Genomic DNA, 17,750 nt, shown 5'->3' on the forward strand with positions numbered 1-17,750 from the left:
CTAAAAAATAATAATACAAGAAAAAACACATTTCATCGTCTTTGGGGATCGCATCAAGTTATTGCACTTCTCACTAAGCCAACTACACTACTCAGTATATGCAAGGAATGTATTCTTGCGAATCAGCAATTAGGATAATAAATTTAAGTATTTAGAAGTGAATTGTTGCTTGAACTTAAAGACTTTATTGACGTATGATAAGAAATAATTGTTCTTGCTACCAGTAATACAAGGCATAATAGCATAAAGGCATTAAACGCAATTTGACAAAATGGAATTTTCAAAAAGCCATTCAACTTATGCTTATATTTTTAGGGACTAAAGATTTAAATAACTGTTAATTATGGAACTACTAAGAATAATTTAACAATTAGAGAATAAAAACTTTTACACAATTCTCTCAGCTAAAATAATTAGGGTTTTATATTGAACTGAATTTCATTTTAATCTCAAATTATATATTGCATTGTTTAGTTTGTTTGTAATATTCCATTAGCCCGTAAAAAGATCTTCAAATAGCTAAACCTAAACGCGGGATTTTGCCTAATGATCTGCTTTCAAACAATACCGCTTCGAGAATATTAAAGCAAATGCAAAACCGACTCTTTCTCTTTCTTCGTTTTCTTACCCTGAAAGTTTTTAATCACGTTTTCAAAGAGCCTGTTAATCCAAAAGCGATCGAAATTTGAATTTTCTTTTGTCGAGCCCGGCCCTCAGTCTGCAGCAGTAAGAACTCGAAATGCATAATACATCCGTCTTTAAGATCGGGGTCTTTAAGGGAACTTGTTTGTTTTGACTTCAATCGGAGAGCGACTTCCCCGTTCCTTTTTGATTGTCTATGCTAGAATTGCTTTAAATAGATCGTTGAAGGGCTATTAAATTATACTGAAATCTTAACAAGCACTTACTATACTTACATAGAGCAATGCTATACCGGGTGGTGCGTCGCCGAGCGGAACAAAGGAAATCCCATGTCAATTTTAAGGGGGTCAATTATTGGCTTCCCTGTACATTTTACAGAAAAAATGTAAGATAACTTTTTAAAAAGATCAATCTGGAAAACTCTCGTGCAAAGTTTCAAAAAATTTTAATAAGCGAACTTGAATTATTCAATTAAATGTAATTGCAAAATTACCAAATTTTCGGTTCAGGTAAAACCAGACACCAGCAACTAGCAAATAATTTGTTATAAGGCTTTGTCAAATCTGACGTACAGCCAAGTGAATACAAGAATAAAAAAATAATTTTATGATACTTAGAATTTAATTAAACCAATAGCAGTATCTGAAATATTTTCAATTTATTTTCCCATCAAGCCTATAGGCTTGCCTACAATAGGTTTAATGGTTGAAATGGACCAGTCCATTTCAACCATTAAACCTATTGTTAGTAAATTCGAGTCCAAAGACATTTAAATAATTGTAAATGTTTAACTCAGAACATCGAAAATAGATCCGAAAAAAGAAAGAACAAAACTCTTAATATTTTACTAAGTGTGAAAAAATAAAATAAAATAAAATACAATAGCTTTTTTAAAAATAATAGAGAATTACATAAAAACATCAAATATTCAAACAACCCCTCCATTAACAGCTAAACAATATCCTAACCGATTATAAAATTCATTTCTAACATAACTAAGTTGATATTAGGAAATTTTATTACATTCTAATGAAATAGCGTTTTGTAACTGGTTTAGATTCTCAAATTTTACGCTTTAATTAATGACACTTTTTAAATGACCACAAAGTCATTCGGTGAAAGATCAGGTGACCTGGCTGGCCAAAGTATTCGGTACCGTGGACCAATAATATTGCCATTAAAAGCATTTTCCAAGCACTTTCTAACCATATAGGCATTATGGGCCGGGCAACCATCCATTTGGTACCAGATCATTTGATCTTCCTGAACAAAGGCGGGTCCACTTTGATTTTGAAATAAGTCCAAATAGGTTTCAGCTGTTAGATTATAGTCCATAAAAAAGAGTCCAATGATATGGTGTCCGATAATTCCCACGAATACATTTGTTTTTTGGCGATATTGTTTTTTTGCGAGTATGAACAAAGCGATGTTCATTTTCTTGGCTCCAATACCGGCAATTCTGAACATTTGGTTCAATGTTGAGGGTAAATATACATTCATCGGTAAAACAAATATTTCTTAAAAAATTCCTCATTATTTGCTCTTTCCATCATTTCAAAACAAAATGCCATTATTCGCTCTTCATCTCCTTCCTGCAGCTCTTGACGTTTTTTGAATTTATACGAATAATATTTGTGTTTTTTTTAAAGTGCGCAATACCGTTGTATGATGTTTATTTACCTCTTGCCCAAGAACCCTCGTACTAACCATCTTGTTTTTCTCCACACTCAGTAGAATATTAAGATCTCTGTTCTCTCTTTCTTCGGCTCTATTTTCGATATCCTGAGTTGAACATTTACAATTATTTATAACGGTACCTTTGGACTCGAACTTATTGACAATACGTTTAATAGTTGAAATGGACGTAATGGGGTTGGTAAGGAAATAAACTGAAAATATTTCAGATACTGCTCTAAGACTGTTTCCCGCATAATGCCACTTAATTATGGCTATTTTTTCGTCGATTAAATAATTTATACTGGTTTTCAAATATCGACTGTTACTGATTTATTGACACTTTTCCTCACGTCAGTGACAATATTCATTTTACTGGTACCCGTTTGGTTTTACTGGAACCGAAAATTTGCTAATTTTGCAATTACATTTAATTGAATAATTCAAGATTCGCTTATTAACATTTTTTGAAACTTTGCACAAGGGTTTGCCATATTGGTCCCTTCAAAAAGTTATCTAACATTTTTTCTATAAAATCTACAGGGAAGCCAATAATTGACCCCTTTAAAATTTACATGGGTTTTCCTATGTTCCGCTCGGCGACGCACCACCCGGTACAAATAAAATCAAACTCATATGCTTTACTTTCTACCCAGAATATATTCGTTATTTAGTAAAAACTGGTGAATTTTTATGACAAGTAGAATTAAGTTTTGTATCTCTAAGCATTTATTTAAGTACTTTTCTTATTAGTAAAAACTAAATTTAAAAAAGCCCTGAAAAAAACACGTGTTTTGCTAATTGTGTAAACATATTTAGATTTAAAATAAAAATAAAATTTGTACAAGTTTTATAGCAAGTAATTGCTACAAAAAATTTAAAAAGGTATATGGGTATTTACCGTATTAAAAGTATATACATACATTTTTTTTCTTAATTTATTTAATCCAAATAAGTATTAAAATAGGTATTCCCATTTTGTAAATTTTACAGCTAACGTTATAAATTATTTTATAGTTTGGCAGTACATAATACCAAAAATACTCTTTGTAAAAACGGGCCCCTTTATCCATCTTAACAAAACAGAGTTCATGCTTTTTATGAAAAAGAGCTTTCTTGCAGGACTAAGACGACTATTAATATATCCGAAACCTCTGAAAATCTGAGTTAATAAGTTACAAAAGCAGTCTTCAACGAAATTGCTATTTTATAGTAAATTCAAAGGGTAGTTGGTCAACCCCAACATCCTACATTAACTTTATAATGCTGGGATCAGACCTAGAGCAATGTAAGGTTCGGGATTCTGGTGAACGGCAACAAATAAGGCTTCATCTGCTCAGAAACTGGCTAGACTACAAAGGCTGACTAGTCTTGGTACAGTACAGTTTGCCAGAACTCCCACTGTAAAGATGTAGAATGTGTAAAGATGAAGAATAGCGCCATGTAGCAGCATCGACATATCGACATCGGAAAGAGAAATGCCAATTCTGCTGCCTCTTAAAGAAAAGATTCTGTTTGGCTAAAAAGTTCCTTTAAGATTGACATAGCAAGCAGGAAAAAAATGCCCTAAAAGGATTTGTAAATCTGATAAATAGACGGCCGAAGAATGACCCACACAGGACTGTAGAGAGCTAAAATGTATCGTAGCGACACCGCTTGATATTCGACGGTCTTTGAAGCGGGAGTGTTCGCCATTTTGAAGGTGGTAAGAAAATAAGTTAAAGAGAGTCCGATAACGGATATATTCACTTACTCCGACGACCAAGTATCCAGGACCAGTTCCAAACTATTGTAAGAATATGCTCAATACATTGGGAAGAAGTATGACAGTCCGACAACGTTATGATTCAGAACACAGCGGACGAAAAAGCAATAAACGAGCAGACGAATTCCAGGCTCTGATCATCATTCCCACTGATCAGTCCCATATTCTGACAACAAGACAATTACGCATGGAAAAAGACTAGAGAAAACTGAAGTAGCAACAGCGGTTACCAACGTGCCAAAGAGATGCTATTACACGCAACTAAAACAAAAAACATCTGCATATTATCTTAGACGTGGTGCAAATCACTATACCTTAATTGTGGTCTGGCGGAGGAAACAACATCTCAAAATGATAAATTCTCAATAGTTGGCACAAATGTATTTTTAGGCCTACCCACCGGATACTGTTTTCCCACCATTAGTACTTTTACTACTAGTTTTACTACTCTATTCTAACAACGTACACGTTGTTATACTATTATACTATTTTTTTTGAATAATAAAAATGCCAATTGAACTGTCCAACTGCTAAATAATAAAAAATCAAAATAAGTAGTTTATTTTCAAGTTGGTTCAAAAATGTTGGGAACTGAGATTAGTAGCTAATAAAAATTCTAAAATGGCAAATATTGTGATAAATGAGGCCACAAATGTGGTGATTTCAGGAATGGTTAACATCCTACAGTAAGTATAAGAAAATTGAGCGATAATATCATATATAAAAAGAAACAATATTTAAAATTTATGTTTCAAACATATATATGATTCAAGAATTGAATGTCGACGATTTTGACAGACTATTAGAATTGTTCAGCACACCCTCCTCAGCGTGATATTTTTGTAGAAACTTTGTAGTAATTGGAAAATGCCATTGCAGTAGAGCTTAGTAAATGTACTAATAATAATGAGATCCTATAGATTTTGCGTGTGATATTTCCTCTAACGCAAAAATCAAACAGCGATTCCTATCATCCTTGAAAATTCATATACATATCATAACCATATATTGTAAATGTTTGATTGCTGTTTGCTGCTTTTTAAGAAAAAAATATTGTAAATTAATAAAATGGGTAATGTAAGTAAATTACGTAGAAATAGGGCAAGATATACTATCTGCGTTATCAGGATTCTTCTTTTTTAAAAGTTGATACCTGAGTTCCGTTCAATTATTGGTCTCTCACTTCAGTGTTAGTTCCGCAAGTTCATTTAATATCAGGTGTTAAATATACCTGTTTTTATTTTGAACGGAACTAGTTTTAGCGGCCACTAATTAACAAACAATTTTCCCGGTAACTTTCTTATCTGAACAGGATTAAATAATAACATTGTGTTTGAAAAAGCTCTAAATTTCTACTTTCTACACAAAATTCATAACAACCGGCTTATTCATATGTAAAGCCAGAGAAAATTGAATACTAATAAAGGGTTTTTGTTTTATAGGCATATGCAGAAATTTAACATAAAAAATAAATAGTAATACATATGTTAAGATTGTTATTGATTTAACTTATAAGTAGTAGCGTGTAGCGATTTTTAGCGTAATAGATTTTCTTGAATAAATAATGGTCCTATAATAGAATTTTCAAGAATACCAGCCCAAATACTCCATTCTTTTATCAAAATCATTATTAAAAACCTGTTGCAGAATTTGCATTTTATACGGGTAAAATTGAGGTAACTTTAGTGCTTTTCTTACTGTTTCGTGAGACATTCCTACCTGGCACGACATACTGCAAAGTGGTGTAGAGGGCTCTGCATTAAAGGTGCCTAAAACTTTCAGTTGTGCAGCTTCATCCAAAACACGAAGATTACTTTTTTTTCTCAACCGAACCAGTTTTAATAAACTTAGCAATTAATTTTAAGATATATTTATGATTTAATTCACTATTATGAGATCTTTCGTTAAACAATGCCGCTGTTCTTTTTGCATATCTTTGACTTTCCCCGTAAATAAGAATAAATTTCGTTCTTTGCTCAAGATTAAATAATTTTTTAAATAAAACTTAAGAGCGCACAGCGCTTGATTTTTTTAAGCTTTTGACAACTTTTTAATTAATTTGTCAATCGTTACTAAAGTGATTACCACGCAAGTACTAGTTAAGGAAATCTATCATGTTTTCTAGATTTCTCAATAACAAGGTCGACTACGTAGTATTTTTAAGACAGTAATTAAGAGACCTTTAAAATAAGGTATCACTCGACCCCCTTTCCATTTCAGATTTTTGAGGTTATGTCCGCGTTTGCCAGGGGGCTGCTGCAATTTGATTGAAAACTAACCAAAAAATGTCTCCCTCAAAAATAAATTTGACGTGCTTTTGGAAGATCTTAAATTTTATACAGAGGCAAAAATATAAAGGGTGATACCTTTTCAAATTGACACCCTGTACGAGTAGGTCGCGCCATATATGGAACTGCTGGCGCATAATATCATTTATTTCATTGAAATTTATAATAGTTTTTTAAAATCACTTGAATTTATAACTAAATTGACACCAATGCATCATACAGGCGAAGCGACTCCTTAAAGGTTAACAGTTATATAATATATAATACAGGATCTCCTTGAAATGAAGGTACAACGCCTAGTTACAAATTTATTGCCCAAAAATAGAACGATTTAGATCGACTTGCTTTTACCAAACTTCGTTTGGCCGATAGAGGGTGTCAAAATATAATGGTTTTTAAATATCGTCTACATACGTTTATCTTTACTAAATGTAAGCAAAAGTATAGCTACATAAATTGACATATTTGGACATAGGCGTCATCTGGTATGAATGTCCCGTAATTTTAAAAAATGGGTTGTTCATAAATAAATCAATGTATTTTTGTTATAGCCTTTATAAATAACTTAAATTGCTCTTCACATTATAGTTGACCGCATTTTAAACCTTTTGTAATTTTAAAGATTATTGTAAAATCAAAATTTGACGCACAGTTTAGCAGCAAAAAATTAATGTATAATATCTTATAAATCATATTATACGTTTGTTAAATATTTTTCACCTCATCGTATATTTTTTTAATAAACATATTGTTTTATGCAAAAATAAAATCAGAATATATTAAAAGAATGAATATTAAAATAACTATCATTAAAAGTATATTTACATAATACGGTTAAACATAAAAATAAATTCTCAAATATAAAATTTACTTTAATATATAATAAATGCATAAGACAACAAAAAAATAAGTTTATCAAAATACACGTGAGGTTTTTTAGGGCAGGCAATTAGAAACCTAAAGGAAACGAAAAAACCAAAACATAAAGGATTACGAACAAAAGCGAACAACCAATTTATGTAATCAACTGTAGCACCTCGGTCTCACCGCCAGTATCGGTTTAGCAGTCGTACAGAGTAGACGTCTATACTCGTAGGAGGCGCCGGTGCTCAGTTTTGGTTTATTTTGATTCGTTTTAATTTAATTTAAGTTGTTTTGATCTAGTGTTGCGTGTTTACATTAACGTGCTATATTTTCGCGGTACAAGTGTTTCCTAAAAAACTAATTAAGTTCCTGCATCAGTAAATGTTTTTGTTTTATAACAGTTCCTGTTTTGACTAAATTTAAAATTATCTGGCTACCATTGACCTTAACTTGAAATCATTGAACATTAACCGTAGGACGTGCAATTGTGTGTTTTGTTGTACGTTTGTTTCCTGCGTTGGTTTTAAGTAACTGTTTACTTGCAGTTCCTGTTTTTACCATTAATATTTATTTCAATTTATTAATATTTTCTTATAATCTAAGATGAACTGCAGTTGTTGAAAAAATGTTGTCAAAAAAGGGATTTTTCAAATTATTGCTGCATCTCTTGTATTTCAATCTTCCACCCAAGTTGTCTGGAAAGAAATTCTGATGCCATAAAACTCGGAGGCCACAGGATTTTATGCTCACAAAGATGTCAAGATTATTTTATTGAAAGAGATCAGGAAGGAAAAATTAATGAGCAAAAGATTTATGATTTGTTGACAGAATTGAAAGAGAAGGATAGACATATAGAGAGAATGAGAAGAAACAGCTTGGTTTTTGAAGATGAAGTGTCGAAGGCCGAAAAGAAGTTTTCCTCATCCCTGGAAAATCTGCATAAACGGAATGAAGAACTTAAAGTTAAATTGGAAAACTTAAAACTTAAAGAAGGTGAATTGTTGGTATTACTGAAAGTGAGTGAAAGGGCAAGTCTTTAGTTCAATTCACAAATTAGCGAGCTAAATATCCTAAATAAAAATTTAATTGTAACGATAAAAACATTAGAAAATGAGTCTTCAACCTATAAGACTGAAATAAACTTGCTACAAAAATTAATTTTAGTATTCTTTAATTCTCCAACACAGCTACCAACTAGGCGAAATACACCTGCCGATAGTCGACCTCGGCTTCTCTTTGTTGGTGGAAATTGTATCAGAGTGTTCCTAAAACATTTACGTTTAAAGTTTGAAGTTTACTACAAGGTTCAGTGTTTCCTGAAGCCGGGCAGTTCAAGCAGTGAAGTCTTTAGGACAGCATCAAATTTAGTTAAGGACTTTACGAAAGAAGATTTTTTAATAGTAATGTTAAATAAAATTTGTTCTTCATCTGATGTTTAAAAAAATTTAATTCAAAATCATGTTGATACAAACACTTTAGTGATGACAAGCCCTTATACTTATTTAAACCATAATGTTATCTATAATAGTAATAAGGCCCTTTATCGTACTTTTCATGCAAATAATATTAATCTGTATGGGATTTTAGAGTCTAATTACGCCAGTAACTTTGGTTCAGACTTGGCATCATTATTACATGCAAATATTTTCAAATATTTTAAAATTAATATTTCATCGAATAAATTGTCTTTGAATCATCAAATTAATGACTTTGAACTGATCACTGATCGTGAATTGAATTCTTCTTTTTTATAGACATGTCCACGAAGGTTGAATCTCATTCATGTTCATATTCTACTAGTAAGATTGAAATTAGCTCTTCGAAAAGCTTAAGTATCTTTATTCTTAATATACAATAAGAAACAAGATATATGAGCTTCATCTTTTGCTGGACACATGTAATTTTCCTGATATGGTATTTCTGACTGAGCACTGGTTGAGGCCTAGTGAATGTTTTTTAATATCTGATTATGTTCCTATATCAAATTTTTATCGTCAATAATCTATACATGGAGGAACCATGATCTTGGCTAGGCAAACAATTGAAACGATTTTTTGTAATATTGATAAGTATGATAATCTTCTGTTAGAGAATGTTTTTGAATTCTCTCTTTCTTTTTGTAAGCGTTTTAATTTATATATTCTTTGTGTTTATAAGCTACCTACAGGAGATATTGCTATGTTTCTGGACAAACTTGATTCTCTTTTATCTCAGTTGTCCCTTCACTCTAAGGTTATATTGGCTGGTGACTTTAATATCAACTACACTGATGAAACCTTGCCACGTACTTCTCTTTTAAGTATTTTAAATTCTTACGACTTGAAAATGCACGTTCTTTCTCCCACACGAATAACTTTTTCATCTGCAACTACAATTGACTATTTCTGTACAAATTTTGATGACGTTTTATGCACGGTACACCCATCTGATATTTCCGACCATGAAGCTATTCTTGCTAAAATGCCATATAATACTGTATTATCTTCATCTCATTATATGGGAAGAATTTTCAGCAGGGGAAATTTCAATGCTTTTTCTGCTGCTACAGCTTCGGTAAATTGAAATGCACTTGAAACGGCTTCTGACCCTTACTTTATTTTTTCAAGTTCTGTGTGATAAGATCAATCAGTGCTTTCCTAAAATGAGGCTTAAAACTAAGAAACGAAAACCATGGGTTACAAGAGGCCTTAGAATTTCAGCTAAAAACCTCAATTTTTTGACTAAATTGTGCAAATATACCACAAATGAAAATATCCTTGTATATCATCAGAGATACCGTAGTCTGTACAGAAAGACAATTAAAGCAGCAAAATCTAATTATTATAGGGATCGCTTAAATATGTCATTAAATAGGCAAAGAGAGTGTTGGTCGATTATTAATGATTTTAGACATTGCCATAGAAAAGTATCTGAACCGAAGTTAAGACCTGACATTTTAAACGACTATTATTGTGATATACCTAATATCTTGCTCAAGGGCATTCATAGTAACATTGATCCCTTACACTATCTTCAACAAGTATCGGTTGAGTATTCATTTTTCTTTCATCCTGTCGTTCTTACCGAAGTAAAAAATTAAATCAAACGCCTAAAAATACATAAATCATCTGGAGCTGATGGGATATCTTCGAGGTTATTACTCTTTTTGCCTGATTCAGCCTTAAATGCTTAAGTTTCTGCCATAAACAATTCTTTACATATTGGCATTTTTCCTTCATGTTTAAAAGAGGCAGTGGTTATCACTCTTAATAAGGGTGGAGATTTGGATCAGCCTTGTAATTTCCGTCCCATTTCTATTTTGTCTACCCTCTCTAAGATAGTTGAAAAACTTGCAAAAAGCAGAATTTTGTCCTGTTTACATCATAATGGCATTTTGTCTGCAAATCAGTTTGGATTTCAAGCCGGTAAAGAGACTCATGATGCTGTTTTTAGCTCTTTTGAGAGCTTCTATGTGTCCTTGAATTCTGGAGAGTCATTGGCGGCAGTGTTTTGTGATCTATCCAAAGCATTTGACTGTGTGGATCATGGAATACTGTTATCTAAGCTCGATAAATATGGTTTTGCAAACCCCTCTTCATTTCTGAAAAAATCCTAACTCTTTTTTCACTCTTTATCTTAGAAACAGCTGCTCTTATTCACAAAATTCCCAAACTACCCTCTGACACTGGCCATTTGACTCGTCGTGTAAGTGATGTTCCCCTACCTATTCCTACGTTTTCCCTTACCAAAAACTCATTAATTTACATAAGTAAAAAAATTTACAATCACGTTCATCTATGTGTTAGACATTGACATATATCGGATGTTAAGAAATTTAAAAGAGAATTAAAGACGCTTTTATTAGCTAAGGCATATTATAACCTGGATGACTTTTTTAATGATAGGTTTTAACCTTGGACATGTTGGAAAGTTTTTTTTTCCTTTTTTCTTCTCTAGTTTGTCAACAAGTTTACCTTTATTTAGTAATTGATTGTTTATTTAGTTATCTTTAATTTAAGTATGTTCAAAAAATTTTGTCTTCTTGTGTTTAATTTTGTTTAAAGTTTTGTCAATTTTTGAAATTGTATTTTTGTTTTGTTTTTGTTTTCTTAGCTTGTAGGATGCTTGTACACAAGATTATTCTTACGTAATATAGCACATTTTCTTTCTTTCTTTCTTTTACGAAAGGAAGCATAAGCTACCTACGTGATACAACCCTAACCCAAGATAATATACAGTCTTACAAAGTAAGCCATATAAACTTATTCTTCTATAGTTCTTTCTTTAAAATTCTCAAGATGTTGTAAATCGAATGCAAAATTAATTCTTTAAAAAAAAAATTTCGCTTCAGTATGACATCTGGTTTGTTATTAAAATAGTATGCAGCGTCCAAAATTTGTTGTGATAATTCGGTTTCACTATTTATGGCAAAAGCATAAACTGTCTTACTTAAGGGCGCCCGTTAGAAAAAGTCTAGAGGTGTTAAATCGAGTGATCTCGCTACCACTTGGGTATAATAATGAAGTAATTGCCCTCTAGAGAATATTTTATATGATAGTTTTGGAAACTCCAGCTTAATAGACATCGTCTACAGCTTGTAGCTTGTTTTGGGATCATTTTGAATACTCCTTTTTGGAGATCCAGGTTTCTTATAATACGTGGATGTCCTCGATTCACGTAGTTGGCTTTAAAATATTATTTCCGAAGTTATCGTTCGATACACGCAAAGGTTTGATGCCTTGAATCCCTGTGGTCTGGATATTTGTTGCAATATATTCTGACATTCATACGCATGTTTTTTCTATGCAATCCATAGACTAAGAGCATGTCAATCTTTTCAGTAAAAGAAATTAAAATAATAATTTAATTTTAACGCTCGAAAAAGATCAACTTCTATAAAAACACTAAGCATTTTTGGTGACAAACCAAAATATTAATAAAATACAGTGGTACTTTTCATAGAAAATCTGTGACTACAGAAACATTTTTATTTTTTTTATATGAATTTAATTTTTAGGATAATCAACAGAATCTCAGGATCAACAGTATAAGATGTCTTGACAAAATCTAGAAAGGTATAAAACAGTTGATTTTCTTTATATACCATAGAATAAAAAGTTGAGACTTGTCGGGTCAAGGCACTTTCATTTTTTTTGATAAACTGATTTTTATTTATAAATTTTGATATATGGAGAATTGTAGTACTTATTTATTATATTATATTATATTATATTATTGTTATATTATTATTATATTATGTTATTATATTGAGAAAATCAGGATATGATATTCCTAAATACCATTAGGAAAATAACGAAATATATACTAAGTAAGTGTTGTTCGGACATCCGATGATAAAACCAAACCCAAAATTACCAAGAAACACAAATAAATAAAAGTTTATTTTATATAAGCACGTGTCGGCAGGTACGATATTTATTTGTTCTGCTTCGTGTCACCAAGAATCCCAATAAAGCTATTCTTTTGTTATTTTACTGTCGTGCTAGTTCTTAGAACATTGAAACGCTAGAAATTAGTAAACAATAACTTTAACCGACTCCAAGCGATCTATCGGTTTTAACCGCGGTTAAGCCCTTGGTTGACCTTGAACAGTCCTTTTTATAACATAACCAATCGTGTCCGCTTGGACGTGTTTGGTTGAAGTAGCTTCGTAACTTGTCAGCTGTCGCTGTCATCATTTTGTTTGTTTGTAAATAATACCCCAGACGCTAGTAACGTTATATGTAATTAGGTCTTTAACACAGGTTTTAAACATAAATATCAAATAAGAAAACTTATTAGCCATAATAAATTTTGTTCATCTTTAAAAAGGAAATAATTTGTTGTTTGTTTTTATTTTTTCCCGCACTTATTTCAATATCTTTGACATTTGACGTTTAGAAAACAGCTCCGGACGTGGGTTATTACTGTTCCAAATTGATGACGTATAAAGGGCTAATTGGTGACGTCACGTATCTCAACACGGTTATAACTATAACCGCTTGGACGTGTTTGGTTAATACCATTTAGGAACGGTAATTACCGATAGACGGCTTGGAATCGGTTTTTGTTTGAGTCCAACATGTGTGCAGGGGCAAGAGGAGTGTTTTGTTTACTTACATATTTGCCGATTCTTTATTGTCAAATCGACACAAATTTTCAACAAAGGAATTTTTTAGCTATATATTGAAAACGATAACGTTCATTTAACTTATTTGTGTATTTTACAGGAAAATTTAAAATAAAAAGTATAAATACTACAATTAACCTATTTTAAGAATAAATATAATATCCTTAAGCTCTTAAGCAAAAAAAACAAAATTATTAAAGTCCAGTTCAGAGATCTATTAGAATCTTTGATGTGTCGCAGATACCGCAGTAACTAGTCCGTGCGCCTATGTCGTATTTATTGTCGCATGATATACATGTTTAAATGGCAAAACTTTATATTGTTTGTCTATGAAATCATTTTAAATATATGTAAAACCCCATATTTTATAGTATTTTTTATTTTTCTTTCGAAAATGTCAATTTTTAGAAAGAAAATATCACAAGAAAATAATATCAAAAAATTGACCGCGGACTAAAATCCAAGCACCTTACAAAATATTTTAAACACTTCCAGCACTCACAGACTTGTCGCCTCTTTTTAGCCAGTCTATTAAACAAAGATAAAACACCTGCGTTCTGGCGATTCCTACTTCAGGCTATGCAAGTGATTTTGTATCTCTCTCTATCCCGCTGATTTTAAAGATTACGGGGCCGTACCCAAACAAATTTTTGGGTTGTTTTTCTATTACTTTCGTCGCGTTTTTAAAGAGATCTTTAAGGATAGGTCTATCGCCTTTAAAATAGTTGTTGGATCGGTCTATCACCTTTAATAGTTGAGAGGGGGGTCATGTGAGGGTATTATTATTTGATGAGTTTTGCCGGTTTTGCTTTTTACACGTTTATGAATGTGGAGAATTTAGAATTTGGCCTGTATTCGTTCAAATTTTTTGCAGTTTTTACTGTGAGAAAGTGTGTGTTTTTTTTTATTTGTGTTTGTGGATTTGTTTTGGTATTATACCTAAAGACCTTAAAATGTTTCGACCCTGGGAAAATAGGCAGGCAAATTTGGCAAATGAAAAGGAAAGTGTTTGTGTGGGCTTATGGAGACCGTGGGTGCACAAGAAAGACAATAACATTTGTGATGAAAACAATAAGAGTGATCTGGACAGTGATTTAGACTTACATAGTTCTGATAGTTCATTTTCTAGTGAAGCAAGGGAAGTAGAAGCTACAGGGGAAAATCAAGCAGTTTTAAAACGTAATTGTTTAGTACAGTACAGTTTTGCAAAGTACAGACGCCAAACAAATTTACTTAAATATCAATAACAATCTAAGGAATGACCCTCAGTTTACAAATGATTGTAGTGCTTTGCAAAAAACGTTCTTAACAGGGGTTCCCTATAGTACAATATGCCTGTAAAAAAAGGTATTAAAGACAGACTGAAAAGGAAAGATGCAGGACAATCAAAGGGACTTGACACGGATATTGCCAAATTGCTAAGGAAAGGTGTGTATTCTACTAACAAAAACAATGAGGTTCTGACCCTAGAGATGATTAAGGACACATTATCGACAAGGGACAAACATTTCTCAGTCTCAGCCTTGCGAAGATACCTGATAAAACTTGGATTTAAGCTTAAGATGGTTAACAAAAGAGCTGCTGTAATGGAATTGTCAGCTGGTGTATAGAATATTTGAAGAAAATTATAAAATAAGAAAATTAAAAAAAAATTGGGAGTAAGAAAGATCCATATATTATTTAGCCGAAACATGGTATGATACATTTATGCTTGATGTATGATTTCCATTCTCTGGGATAAAGTCGTTTTTGCCATAGTAAGAAAACCATATTTTTATTAATTAAACAAGTTTAAAATTTTGCTTTTTACAGCTTACTGCCCCTGTTTGTCCTTCAGTGATACAATAAAGACTGCTTCTTCCACCATTCTCTGGGAAAACCCCTTTTTTGCTATGGTAAGAAAAACACTGTTTTTATTAAGAAAACAAGTCTAAAGTTTTGTTTTTTACAGCTTACTGCCCCTGTTTGTCCTTCAGCGACACAATAAAGTATACATAATGTAATGCTTTAGTATCCATATGTTGATGTGTGATATGAAGTTGGAATCCATAGCGGCAACAGAGAAACTGTTTCCTTACTTAATGGAAGAAACTGCTAAAGAAGAAAGGCAAAAAACAGAATTTAGAAAATTGTGTTAACTCTTTGGACCAGATTCAAATGAGTGGTTAAATTTATAAAATTAAATTGGTTAAATTTAGTAGTATCCTTACTGTAGTTAGTTTTAGGATCCAGTATACTTGTAAATGTAGTGTTTTGTATAGGATTTTTAGTTTTTAGTATAAGCATTTATTTTTGTTAATTTTCATCTAATCTCTCCTAATATGTACAATAACTAAATATGAGGGAAACAAATTAATAAATATTACATTCAGGATGTAAAGTGTTTATAATTAAAACTTACATGCGTCTTACATGCATAAGATATAAACAGCTAGATGATTTTTAATGTAAAAGTTTATTTTAAAAAATATACTTTCACTTTTCTGACTACATAATTACTTTTTATCAAAAGAAGTTGGTACTAAATATAGAGATGGGGGTTTTCATGAGTATAATATTATAATAATAATATATCATAATATGTATTAATTTTAAAAAAACAATAATAAAGGACATTGAATATGGCAGCCAAAATCCCCATTAATAATCACCACCAAGTAAAAATAAATCTCAATATTTTCTCATCACTTCATATAAACACTCCATTGATGGAGCTAAAAACTAAACTTATTAAATTAAAATTTTTGGTTATACTCATTTTACGTACTTAAATCTTATAGTTAAACTAAATATTATCTTGCTATCAACTATCTTCAATTTGTAACTTAATAAAACTAAACCCAAAAATCCGAATAATAAAGTTTTAAATACAAATACATTTTAAAGCCGGACCTGTGCAACTTTTCACGCTTGAGTAGCTGTGACTGAGGTCAAACAAAATAGTACGTGGGCGCATGTAGTCAAATTTTACGAATTAAATGTATAAATTCTGAAAAAAATGCTTAAAAAATTTATTTAAATTTTAATGGAATGATTAAATATCGCTTAGAATATTACTCTATGACTCTTTTTACATAAAATGCGATTTAAACATGCATGTCATGTGACAAGACAAGCAGCACTGGCACACGGACTATTCGCGGCACATCAAAGATTCTAATAGATCTCTGAACTGAACTATAACATTCTTATTTCTAAAACTGCTTCTAAAAAATTTGAAGCGACAACACCGGAAGCTTAAGCGCCAGAGCCATACGTGTAGTGTCATCTCTCAAACGGCCTTTGTTTATATTTGGGATTTGTGTATTTTCTTTTATTTTTGGTTTAAAAAGGAAAAAGATCACATTTTAGTGTTTTTTTAATTGCTAGGATGGCAAAAACTTGTGTCGTTTGTGCCTATATATTTTATTTATATTTTTAAATCTAAATATTTTTTTGAAAATATTCAAACAGTCTATTAATAGGCTATAAAAAATATAAAACAAGAGTTTTTTCCCTGGTTTTATTACAGGATTTTATGTTTTTTTTTGTGGTTTTAGCAGAAAAAAGTCATAATATCTATGTACCTATCTATATATAGTTAAGTTTTTTTAATGTATACATTAGGTAGATAGATGAAATTACTAATTGTTTATTGCTTTTAAAGAATTTTGAATATTATTTAGATATTGATTTCTATGTATTAATTTTCCTAAAATTTAGTTAATTATTTTTTTTTTTTACTTTAATGCAACTTACAATAATATATATAGTAATTGGCACCACATATTAATTTATTAATGTAATTTTCTTTTTCTTATTTATTAGATCTCAAATACTTATTATAGATTGCCTAATGACCATGCCCAAAGCCAAAGGCATAAAATTTCATTAATGGAAATCAACACAATTAAAAATAACTTATTTGTTTGTTCAGATCACATCCTTAGAAGTAATTTCTTATATGAGGGAGATGATATTATCAGTAGCTAGAATTTATTAAAAAATCAGCTCTATCTCAAAGGTATTTTTTTTTAATAAATTTTTTTAGTATATTTATAGAGTATGACTATATTTTACCTTAGAATTATTGATAAAGGTTTGAATGCTTTTATTTACTACATTATATAAGCTAAAAAAACAATCTTTTAAAACTTGTGCTTGGCTGTTTTGTAAAACATACAGCTTCGTCACAAAAAGTATTAGTTTTACTCATATAAGCTTTATTTATACCTAATACTTATTAAATTAGGTACATATGTGGGTAAAAGTACTTTTTTTACTAGGATTTCTGATACACTGGTTAAAAATACAGCAGGCGATAATTTAGTTAATTTACCAAGTGATTTACCCTTCAAAGCTGCAAGGATAGCTTTTCTGAATAGTGCAAAAAGTTCTTTAGCCTCCAAAACGGTATATAGTACAAACA

Source organism: Anthonomus grandis, chromosome 1 (genome assembly GCF_022605725.1).
Source record: "Anthonomus grandis grandis chromosome 1, icAntGran1.3, whole genome shotgun sequence".
Lineage (NCBI taxonomy): Eukaryota > Metazoa > Arthropoda > Insecta > Coleoptera > Curculionidae > Anthonomus > Anthonomus grandis.